The sequence below is a fragment of the Sycon ciliatum genome, chromosome 1 (assembly GCF_964019385.1).
Source record: "Sycon ciliatum chromosome 1, ocSycCili1.1, whole genome shotgun sequence".
Taxonomy (NCBI): Eukaryota; Metazoa; Porifera; class Calcarea; order Leucosolenida; family Sycettidae; genus Sycon; species Sycon ciliatum.
In genome coordinates this window covers 77,185,977-77,197,981 of record NC_088643.1, presented here as the reverse complement: position 1 = coordinate 77,197,981, position 12,005 = coordinate 77,185,977, and the positions used below count along the sequence as shown (strand labels likewise).

The window sequence follows — 12,005 nt, the reverse complement described above, 5'->3', positions numbered from 1 at the left end:
AGAAGATATGGCCGCAGTGTTCCCGTGTGGCCTTCGAAACACCTAATTTTACTCCGATAGCGGCTGGTTCAGGGCAAATTCAGGCCCAATTCGACAGCGTCGTACCGCTCAGATTCGCCCAAAACATGAGGAAATGTACGGTAGATCCGAATGCGTCCGCATTTTGCGTACGGGGACGACTGGCCAGAGTTCATATGATCATGCACTGCAAACACCCGTGGACCCACGTACAGACGTTTTCTGGTTCACGACATACCGTGTATTGAGGCTCACCCACGTTCCGCCAGAACGTGGGTGAAAATCAGAATGGAGCGCATTGTGCGAGCTGTGAGGGTGCTCAGCTGAAGAAGTTTCCGAAGCACGAAATCGAAATATTGGATGAGCTTCTCAGGCCCGGGTAGCTTCGTCTTTGATCAGGTTTGGGCCAGGGAGTAGTACAATACCATTATGTACTACTCCCTGGTTTGGGCCTTTCGCTTCATGCTTTTGTTTGTTCCGTGTGACTAAACACAACATTGCAACGTGGATGACCTTCATCCACTTTACGTGGATCACCCACGTACGCGTTTCCGTTACGTGGGAACTAAACCTCACTAATGTCTGCCGTGCACGTGCACAGCACGCGGCTACCACGGGTTGGTGGTAGATCTAATACGCGTATATACCGAGCACCTAATACGTAGAGACTTACGTAGCCTAAGTGAAATACCGAGCACCTTACGTAGAAACTTACGTAGCATAGCGGTGTCGTTTTTCTTGCCATGTGAACACAATAATAGAAAAGCTGACAGGATCGCTTTTCTAAATCATGATCATCATCAAGGGAGTCGTAAACCTCCGACTTCCTGGTGCATCTACTTGTACTTGTAGAACATGTACAACCAAGAGTACATTATTATTATTATTATTATTTAAATTTTGAATAGGGCAATCCCCACAGGCCTAAGGCCTTTTTACAGGGTACCCTATGTGGTCACGTATAGATTTGCGGAATAGTGAAAGCGAGGAGCAAGAGCGAATGTCAGCTGGAAGAGAATTCCAGCGGTCAGAAGCCAGAAAGCTCAAAGCGAATAAGCCATAACGAGTGCGTGCTTTAGGCAGAGCAAGTGAATCTATGGACTGGGAACGTGTATGGGCAGCTGTGCGTGTTGTGGCAGAACGAAGGCAGAAGCAATCAGAGAGCAGAGTGCTACACATGCCACGTATGGCCCGAAAGACAAGAATATACAGTTTAAGCTGATAGCGCAGTGCAATAGGAGCAAGGCCATATCTGGTGTGTAAGACTGAAACATCATAGTGCCAAGGGAAACCAAAAACAATCCTAACAGCGCGGTTAGCAATACGAGTTAGTCTATCATGTTGTGTGGTGTGAAGGCAGTGTACAAACGCATTAGAACCATATTCGAGGAGTGCTTGAATAAATGAGCAGTAGAAGGTCTTTCTCGCAGCCGGTGTCAGATTGTCCCTGATCTTCCGGAACATGGCAAGTTTTGTTCCGACCTTTTTCTCAACTTCAGTGACATATGAGGAGAATGATAGATGTTCGTCAATGGTGAGGCCAAGATACTTCACCGTTGGTGTTGGGGATATGAGGACATCGCCGAGCCTAAGGCAGATGTTAGGAGGAACACATTTTGTTTTTTGTCTTATGATGATAAATTGAGTCTTGGAGTTATTAAGATTGAGACCTCGGTCACGTAGGTACTCTCTGATGACAGATATGTCAGCAGAGAGATCATCAGTGAGTTTCTGCAAGTTTGTGCCTGCCTTATACATAGACACGTCGTCTGCAAATTGCCGAACCTTGCTCGTGATGGTACATGATGGCAGAGCTCGGACAGATAGGTTAAAGAGGGCAGGACCCAATGTTGACCCTTGAGGTACACCTCTTGTAGGTGTGTACTGTTCACCTTCCTGATGCTTCGTGACTACTCGTTGGCGACGGTCACATAGGAAACTAGCTATCCATTGCAGTGCAGTACCACCGACACCAATAGAGAAGAGTTCTTGAAGAAGGGAGGCATGATTGACTGTGTCAAATGCTTTGCTGAGATCGAGAAAAGCAGCGACAACAAATTGGCCCTTGTCTAGACATGCTTGCCAGTCGTTTGTTGTCGTGGCTAAAAGATCTTCGCAGGAATGCTGCTTGCGGTAGGCGAACTGTTCATTCGGCAACGCGTTCGGAAATGATTCACCTTGTATGTGCGACATGATCTGCTCATACGCGCACCTCTCCAGCAGCTTGGAAGCGATCGGGAGGAGGGAAATAGGTCGATAATTACTGGGATCAGATGAGTACATAACCCCCCAGAGTGTGCAACTCCCACATACCCTGTTGTCCCGACAGAATTTCAAGTTGACGTCATTATTTATGACGCAATGCTCCTTGCAGCAGTGATTTACAACATGTGTACGGGTGTCAACGCATCACACGTTTTTCTTTGCAATAATTTGTACAGGATCGATCGGCTTCGGTCAACCACAGGTTCCGGATTCGTCTGATAATCCGTGTGCAGTGCGCATTGCATCATCAAAATGACGTCAACTTGAAATTCTGTCGGGACAGCACCCATAGTGGAGTTGCACACTCTGGGGGGTTATGTACTCTTGGTACAACTGAATGGAATTATTTGATGCGAAAAGGCGGATTATTCCAATTTATGCGATTCGGATGCAATTAGCCTCGAATTATGCGATTATTCGATTTTGGTAGGAATTATGCGAAAAATCATTCTAGCATAATCCGTCAAGGCCTACTCATGGAGCCCATACATAATTTTATTTTCATTATTTTATTGGTTTGGTGAGACTTCCATGATAGGTATCCATTTACCGCTGGAGAATCCGTAAATAAACAAAACTGAAACTGAACTGAAACTGAAATTGAATCACCCATTTTTTATTTCATTTACTAGGGTGTTTCCATGATATCATTCGTAATAATAATAACTTTATTAGGATGACCCAAAGGCTGACCGCCTATCGTGGGGTCGGAACGTCAACTGACCTGCTCTTGGCATGGCATTGCATCCTGGGTTGATTGTTACAGTATGCACTGACACATGCTGCCATGCATGATCTGTTACTACCGCCGGTATAACACTTATCAGTGATAGTGGGTTCTAGCAGGTACTTAGGTGGAACACTGACTGCATGATGAATGCCCAGTATCAACACCACCTCAACTCAACAATGCCATCACACAGGACAACAGTGACATCATGCATTAAATCACGTGACCTGCCAGCACAGGGTCTCAACTATGAACTAACTAACTACCGTAACTAACTAACTGCGGCGTTTGCTTACACTGCACTGCAGTACTGGCCTAGGCGCTAGGCATGGACAGGTATTGGACTAGACACCAGTGACGTCACCAGTGCATAGTCTGTTCTTGGAGGGCTCAATCTTGAACTTTTGCTGAGATTGTCGCAGCCAGCGCTTCACATCAGCTCGTTGCTGGATATTACTATACTTTGCAGAGTGGAAGAACGCTCTCTGGACCTGCCACTGTTCACGTGCTTTGGCTGGTTTCAACTTGATCGGTCCCCATATATAGAGACCACCCTCAAATAGCTCAATGTCTGACTCCACACTATCCACCATTAGACGCAGAATTGTAGGAACTGCAAACTCGAAGAACACGTCACGATAGACATAGGCCAGCTCCATGAAAGGTGGAACCAGGTGTTGCGGAATGTAGCCGATATCCGAGTACCCTTTGGACATACACTGTCTGCAGCCCTGATGCGCCTGAGAGCGGCGATCAAACAATTCCGGTAAACATCGATGATTGGTTGCAGCAGCGTCCCTGCCCCATGGCATATACCAGTGGTCACCTGGAGGTTGAATAGTTCCGTTAGGAGTTTTGAGAGGATTCGGAGGCTCGTCGGGCGGATGCATCCACACTTTAGTCAGGTCACGGCGCGGAAACACAGCGGGAAAATTGAAGAACACATCGTCGCCAATCCACAGGTATCCGTCAAACTCAGTGTACCTCTTCATTGCATCCGCAATAGCCCGTTGCTGGTAGAAGCCTCCAGACAAAGCGGCTCTGTGCACTCCCAGTGTTTGATTCTCCTTGTCCGAGTAAAAGACCATCTTAGTCACGTGATTTGCATACAGGCTGCGAATGAAGTCGACGTTCTGGAAGTGTGGCCAGTTGAAAATGACAATCAACAGAAGACGTGCGCATGGCGTCCGCTGATCATGCGTCTGCCCGTGTATTGGGGAAATAGTGCTCGGTCTTCTAGTTCTCCGCTCGATTGCGATGGACTTGTTTCCGTAGAAACCTCTCCAGGCGTCACAACACTTCTGCCTCGTTGAAGTACACTGCACAGGCTGGGACGCATGTTCAGGTCCTGGCCGGCGATATTGCAGTTGGCTTGAAAGAATTCTGTGAACGAAATCGCTTGTCCTGGATCCGAGTAGAATACATGGTGCGGCGATCATCAACAGTACAATAACAGGAACAGCCGCGTGATGGCGTAGTATTTGCGGCATCCTGGCTGATGCTCGCCTGGCCAATTTCTCTTCCGGCCTGGTTGGGCCGCTGAGCAAGAGTCTACTGTAGAGAGCTAGAGGTTCTGCAGAACGAAAATGTTTACGAACTTTCGCTCTACGTCACGAAGTGAGAAACTTCGCACGAACTTTCGCAACTTTGGACGCGAAACTTGCAGGGAACGCGAAATGAACTTTCGTAGGAAGTTTCGTGAGATTGGGTCATGTCGTACGTGCACTTGGCGAGTGCAAACTACGAAAATGTGCAGAACACAAAGTTCGTGCGAAACTTCGTACACATTTTCGCAAGGCCTGTCGCGAAACTTCGTTCGAATTTTCGTTGTGCAGAACACTAGTACTGATTCTGGCTCGTACCTCCGCTCGATTTACTCTACTACTAGCACTGTAGTAGTCCAACGAAATTATAAACCAGTGCGTTGTCGCCAATGTCCCAACACACTGCATTCTGTGTCACACTTGTCCAGCTTGCTGGGAAGACCTGTGTCGTATCCATACTATTGACACGTGCCTTTTTAGGCCTCTACGGGACAAGTATGCCTTATTTAGGACAATTAGGTGTCTAATTATTTATCTATCTCCCGTAAACGGGTTCATAATCGTCTTTATTTTATGTCTTCACACAAGGCCTGTGGCCTTCCTTATTTGGTATACGCTGTTATTTCCCCCACATGGCTCCCGCTCTTTATGCAACAGTTCGTACACATATTTACTACGGTTTGATACGCTATTGCATGCGGGACCAGCAATCTCGTGGCCATGGCCGCAACTAGATACTACACTGTATTGCTATTATAGCAATAAAAACTGCTTTTTGGCAGTTTTCTAAAAAAAGTTATTGTGTTCTAGTCCATGGACCCCGTCTAAAAAGTAAGAAATTAACGAAATGTGATAGCCGAAAACTAAAAATTCACACAAAACCTATTATTATTATTATTATTATTATTAAATTTTTGATAGGGCAATCCCCACAGGCCTAAGGCCTTTTGACAGGGTACCCTAAAAAATGAAGAACAGAATTACGGAAGGTATGCAAGGAAGAACTTGAGCGGACCTCCGCTGGGAGGGCATTCCAGCGGTCAGAGCCAAGGAAAGTGACAGAAAATAAACCATAGCGACGTTTGGCTGTCGGAAGAGCAAGGGAAGAGGACACTTGAGAGCGGGTGCGAGAACTAGTGCAGGTAGAATTAGAGCGGAGACAGAAACAGTTAGCAACAAAGACACTAGCCAGATCATGAAGCGCACGGTACGTTAGAACGTACAGCTTGAATTGGTACCTGACAGACAAGGGAATGATATGGTAGCGGGCAAGAACAAGGGAGACATCAGATAGGCGGGGCATGCAAAATACAATACGCAGCGCTCTATTACTAAGTCGGACAACACGGTCATGGAGGGAGGCAGAAAGGCAGTGAGCAAAGGAATTAGACCCATACTCAAGTATGGACTGAATGGAACAGATGTAGAAAGCCCTCTTAGCATCGATCGTTAAATGGTCTCGGACCTTTCTAAACATTCCTAACTTACATCCTATTTTACGTTCTAATTGTGCAATGTGAACTCCAAAGGAGAGATGTTCGTCAAGAACTATACCGAGGTATTTCACGTGTGCACTAGGGGTGATGGTGACATCTTCAATCTGAACGTTGACATCGGGGTCAAGAGGTTTCGACTTTGGCCTGAACACAACAAGCTGGGTTTTCGAGGAGTTCAACATAAGACCTCTCGTACCTCACAATAATCACACACAGGATGAAAAGTGAGAAGACCTTTTCCCCTCGTGGTCCTCTTTCCTATTCATGCATGTTGGCGCAGTACTCGTACAAGTCACCCCTGAAGTGTCAGACCAAGATGGACTCTTGGTCAGATTAAACAAGTGTTGAAAGCAGTATTTTTTTTAACTAAGATCCTCAAGTATTGTGATTATTGTGAGGTTTTGTGTGAAATTTTAATTTTCGGCTATCACATTTCGTTAATTTCTTACTTTTTAGACGGGGTCCATGGACTAGAACCAGGGAGTCGTCAAATACTTGACGACTCCCTGATATAGGGCATTCCATTGATTGGTGACAGAAAAAACAAATGAAATTATAGCAATAAAAACTGCTTTAGGCCATGGTAAAGAATATAGTTGATTCTCAGGTCATGAGCCTGTGAAAATCGGTGCGAGCGAGCGATTTTTATTATATTTCCCACAATTTTTTTATTTCCAAAGATAGGGTCACACATATGTACGTCACAGGTTCATGTAATTATTTTATTATTCAGGCCAGGGAGTAGAAAATACCGGTATTTTACTACTCCCTGATTCATGCCTTTCGCATTGACCGTTTTCATGCGCGCATATGCATGCATAGAAGTAAAAAAATCGTCGGGCGCCGCCAAAAATCGGTGCGCGCGTACTTGAGAATCAAAGATAATTTTTACCATGGCCTTATGGCAGTTTTCTAAAAAAAGTTATTGTGTTCTAGATCTAGTCCATGGACCCCGTCTAAAAAGTAAGAAATTAACGAAATGTGATACAGGTAGACTCCCTCTAATTCGAATACGGTTTAATTAATTCGAACATTCCGTGGAATTCGAACTTTTTCGTCGTACCGATCTTTTGCAAGTCACTTCAAGTCAAAATCGAGTGCATAATTCGAAGTACGAAAAGTGCGCCGGTTGGATAATTCGAACTCAGTCTTCGTACAGAAGAGCTGTTTACAGTACATTGGCTATGTCCTTTGAACGCTTATTTCGAAGTGAGATTGAGTTGCTATCCTTGTAATTCGAAGTTCATTCTTTTCTCCTCTAGCCAAGAGTAGCTCAAAAATTGATCGATGGTCCGCTGCAGGATCGACTATAGCGTTCAAGAAACCCACCTTCTCTCGAAATTTGATTCAAGCCCGTGCTAGGCAAATTGCAAAGGTTTGATTGAAGACGACTTCTTCTTCCAGGTGGCTGACTCTCTTCGCGGATCTCGATGGCCTTTCTTGCCGCGCCAGCTCGTGCGCGGGGATGTTGGCGAACAACAACACTATTGTCGTAAATATTGTCGATGCCTATGCTCCACTTCCGTTCTTCAGAACGACGTGCTGCTGTTCGACGGCCTTTCATGACGCGGATTAGGCAGCGCAGTTCTTTCCCGTTGAAATTGTTTCAGGAAAGCTGCAGTGATTGACAACTTCTTCACTAGAAGATGAAGATAATGTCAAAATGATTTTGTGTCGATCCAGTGTTTTGATGATCCGTTGTACATGACCGGTACGACCACCTATGTTTCGTTGATGCAAAGAAAAATGTGCAAAAAGTATTCAGCATGCGATTTCAAGCATTTTGACATACATATCAGTGCATGGGGCTGCATTTGGATAATTAGAAGTTCTGGATAATTCGAAGTTAGGGCCTGGCAATTTGAGGTTCGAATTAAAGGGAGTCTACCTGTAGCTGAAAATTAAAATTTCACACAAAACCTCACAATAATCACACACAGAATGAAAAGCTACATGTAGAAGACCTTTTCCCCTCGTTACTGTAAATCAACAAATTTTGGCCGGTGAGAAACTTTGGCCGATCTCGAAATGAAACATTTGGCTATGAACAAACTTTGGCCGATTGGGGTTCAATCTAGCATCTTTTGCTCTAGAACAAACTTTAGCCTGCGATTTACTTTGGCCGGTTGGCACCAAGCGGCGATATCAGCGAAATTAAATCGCCTGCGAAAATTAGTTGATTTACAGTATCCTCTTTCCTATGCATGCATGTTGCCAATTGTTGGTGCAGTACAAGTTTAGTGTTGAAAGCAGCATTTCAAGTGTTGTGATTATTGTGAGGTTTTGTTTGAAATCTTAATTTTCAGCTATCACATTTCGTTAATTTCTTACTTTTTAGACGGGGTCCATGGACTAGAACACAATAACTTTTTTTAGAAAACTGCCATAAAGCAGTTTTTATTGCTATAATAGTAAGGTGTGCTTGCACGGCTTCTGGTCATGTCACAGTTCATTCCCATTATGCAGTAGAGAGCACGAAGTCCTTTCTCAAATCACAAGCACTACTAGTACTACTACTACAGCAAGACAAAGTCAAAGCAGAGGCCAGGCCCTACCTCAGCCTAGGCGTGGAGCAGTTCAATGCTTTTCGCAAGATTTGCTGTGTCAGCTTGGCAGGACTACACCTCACTTGGTTCATGTCGTCACGTGTTTTGACACTAGACAGCTTGGCTGGGTGAATAAAATGATCCCGGCTGCAGTTCAATGCATCTTTCCAATAGGGACACCAGTCTCTCCAAAGATATCTCCCATTTAGTCCTATCACGTCATCGCTGTCTGCCGACAACAGGCGCAGAAATGTTGGAATGAACAGTTCGAACTGCAAGCCTCGCAGGCTCTCGATGGCTACCACGGCCAAGAACTCCGGCATCAGTCGCTGGGGCATGTAGCCAAAATCAGACCCATGCTGGAAGATGAGCTCGTCATGGAACAGCGCCGCTTGCCTCTTCTTATAGCGCTGCGGCAGATCACTGTTCCACCTTTGCTGAAACGCAGCATAGTTCAATTGGCCATTGGACGCAAACGGGTTGTTGAATCGCCAAGTGCCAGGATTCTGCTTGACATTGGCAATCCTGATGGCTTCCTCACATCTAGGTACTAGTGAGCTGGTACGATTGTACAGCCATACACGATCCCAGCTAAATCGTTTGTGGGCAAATATCAGGCGGAAGTTGACGAATATGTCATCGGGCATCCATAGCAAACCATCGTATCCTGGATTGTCGCTCCAAGCTTGCGCTATAGTCTGCTGCTGGAGAAATCCTCTCAGAGGATCTACTGTACGCTTGATCCCCAGAGAGCTGTTGGCAACGGGCCCGTAGAACACAACCTTTCCTGCCAGATGCGCATACATGCTTTCGATGTAAGGGATATTGGCGTAGAAGTCGTTGTTGAAAATCACCACGAACAAGATGGACTTGCATGCTGGGTTCCCAACACGTTGATGTGAAGAATAGTCGTTCATTCGGACTGACAGCAGGTCGGTCTTGAAGAAAACTGTAACAGCTACCGCCAGACAAGTGATCACTGATGCGTGCAATCTACCTATGTGTAAAGCCATTGCTAGGATACCTCTGCTAATACCCAGCTACTAGTATTCGTAATAGTCCGCTTATATGACCAAACCTGAAAAGGCCACTCGTATTTCGTTCCCACTATCGGGGCACCCTAATGGAGTAATGCTCTGCTCTTGACTCTACACACCACCTGTACTGCTTTACAGATACCTGACTGACCCAGACTGTTGCTACTTCGATAACTAACTAAATTTTACTTCAGAAACGCGTCGAACCAGGTAATACCACCACACTATACGTAAAAATCGCAGTACAAACTTTCATGCATATCTCAGTACAATTACAACTACAAGTCGGTACGCAACCACACTACACTTTTTTTTTTCGGCATAGAATGATGACGTTTTCACGCGACCAGCACGTGACGTTGTCGTACCAAAGCGTGTGCCATGCGCTGGAAAAAACCGGGAAATTCAAAAACGCTAATGCTAGACGACCAGGTACAAAAACAAAGTTGTACACAGGAGGAGATGGAGCGCGAAAACGACAAACGTGGCTTTCTACACATGACAGGAGTGCGGCAGTTGCTGAAAACCTACAAATCGCATTTTGCATTTCGCACGCGTCGGCATGACGATTTCTACTGTAATGGTATACGCATCCCATATTTGGACCCCCTACCCCTGCATGCAGTAGTTCGTACACACTTTATAACCTCCATATTTGACCCATTAACCCCTACCCCAAAAAAACAAAAAAATTACACCCTACCCCAAGTCCGTGCGCCAGACCCTGTTTTGGCCCGATTTTTATTTTCTGCGCGGGAACCATACATGCAGACGTTATGCAGGGAAAGATGACGACGCCGGTCAGTAAATTGTCGGTCGATTTGTTGCCTACCTCGAGGCCAGTCGGTGAAATGAGGGCTTCCTTCTTCAAGAAATATGTTGCCAGTCGTTAGTCGGATGCCACTCGTCTTCTAAACATCGTACTTGATGCAACCAGCGCAGTTGGATGGACGGGAGGCGAGGAATTTATCGTTTTCGATTTTCACCCTATTCTGGGTTGCCATTACATTGCAGCTGGCAGCACCACGAGGGATTTTTTTGCACAAGGGAGACTAGGTGAATTCAACTCCTCAGAGATATCGCCATGACAGGGTAAGGTTATTTTAGCCCTGAAATTGTGTACAAACCAACGGCACGAAATTATGGAAATATTTATTTTTTCGCAATAATTGCATGTTGGTTGAAAAAATGTAGCCATCTTTGTATTGTGGCATCCTGGCGGTGTATTTCGTAACTATACTGCATGACAATATTATTTATGAGAAATGGCAGCGATTGTGAACAATGTACAATAAACAGCATTGGCAAAATTGATGCAGAGCTGTATGGTACTTTAGTACAATTTGCCTGTATATTGGTATTTTACACACAATGCATGAAACAGAAGAGCAAAATTATTATTGACTTATCAATTTATAGTTAGGACATGAATATGAAACCCATGACCAATGCCAATGACCCAGAGTCTGTGCACCTGCATTCAAATAATTATATAAAAAATCCCTTGTGGCATAATCATGTACGCTGTGCATACACATGCTTGGGGGGCGATACTTGCTGCTTTACATGGTGGAAATTGTGGTGCTATGCTGCTTGGTATGTGTGTGCGCGCGCGTGTGTGCGTGTGTGTGCGTCTGTGTGTGCACACTTCACTTTCCGGCTGTGTATTGATGCCTATGTAGATATCACTATGATCAACAGGGTCAAACGCTTCCAGCGGACAACAGTGGATCACCTCATTTCTCCCACTGGAGTGGTCCTAGCTTGAAGTGATGTATGACTATCAATTCTATTGACTAGCCTTGAGGCATGTACCAAACGTCAGCATGTCTGTGATATCAATACATCACACTTACATTTGAAAGCTATATGCTGGAAGGCAGTCAAGTGGGCTTTTCGTCAAACACAACCCTACCAATGAAATGAAGGCAACGGGCAGAGACCACTAATGGTAGGGCCACACAAGGTGGCTGTGCCAGTGGGGAAGACCCAGCTCAACAAGGTGTTATTGCAAGTTTGATCGGAACAGCACCCTGGTCCAAATCCTCAATATCAGTGAATCTTACTGGTCCATGTGGCTGCTGCCTTGACTCGTGATGCCTACGATTGGATGCAAGCTGCACGAAGTATGTCGCAAAGAAGAGTACAATGGATCTTGAACTTAGCACGAGAGGCGTGCACTTCGTTGATAACAGCAGAACCTTTGCATGACTATCATAACACTCTCCTTATTGCAATATTTAGCCAATGCTCCATTTGTTGTAGCAGCTACCACACAACTACAAGTATGCATTCATTACCTGGCTGTCTTGTATAAACTTGTGAATGCAATCACGTGATGCTTTGTGCACATATGCTCCCATACTTTA

The 12,005-nt window shown here is 45.2% G+C and overlaps 1 long non-coding RNA gene across 1 annotated transcript; it reads left to right on the top strand.

Moving 5' to 3' along the window:
- Positions 1-10,375: 10,375 nt before the first annotated feature.
- On the top strand, positions 10,376-12,005 carry LOC135805569 (uncharacterized). Its single transcript, XR_010551153.1, has 2 exons — positions 10,376-10,728; positions 11,319-12,005. It is a non-coding gene; the product is annotated as an uncharacterized LOC135805569 (long non-coding RNA).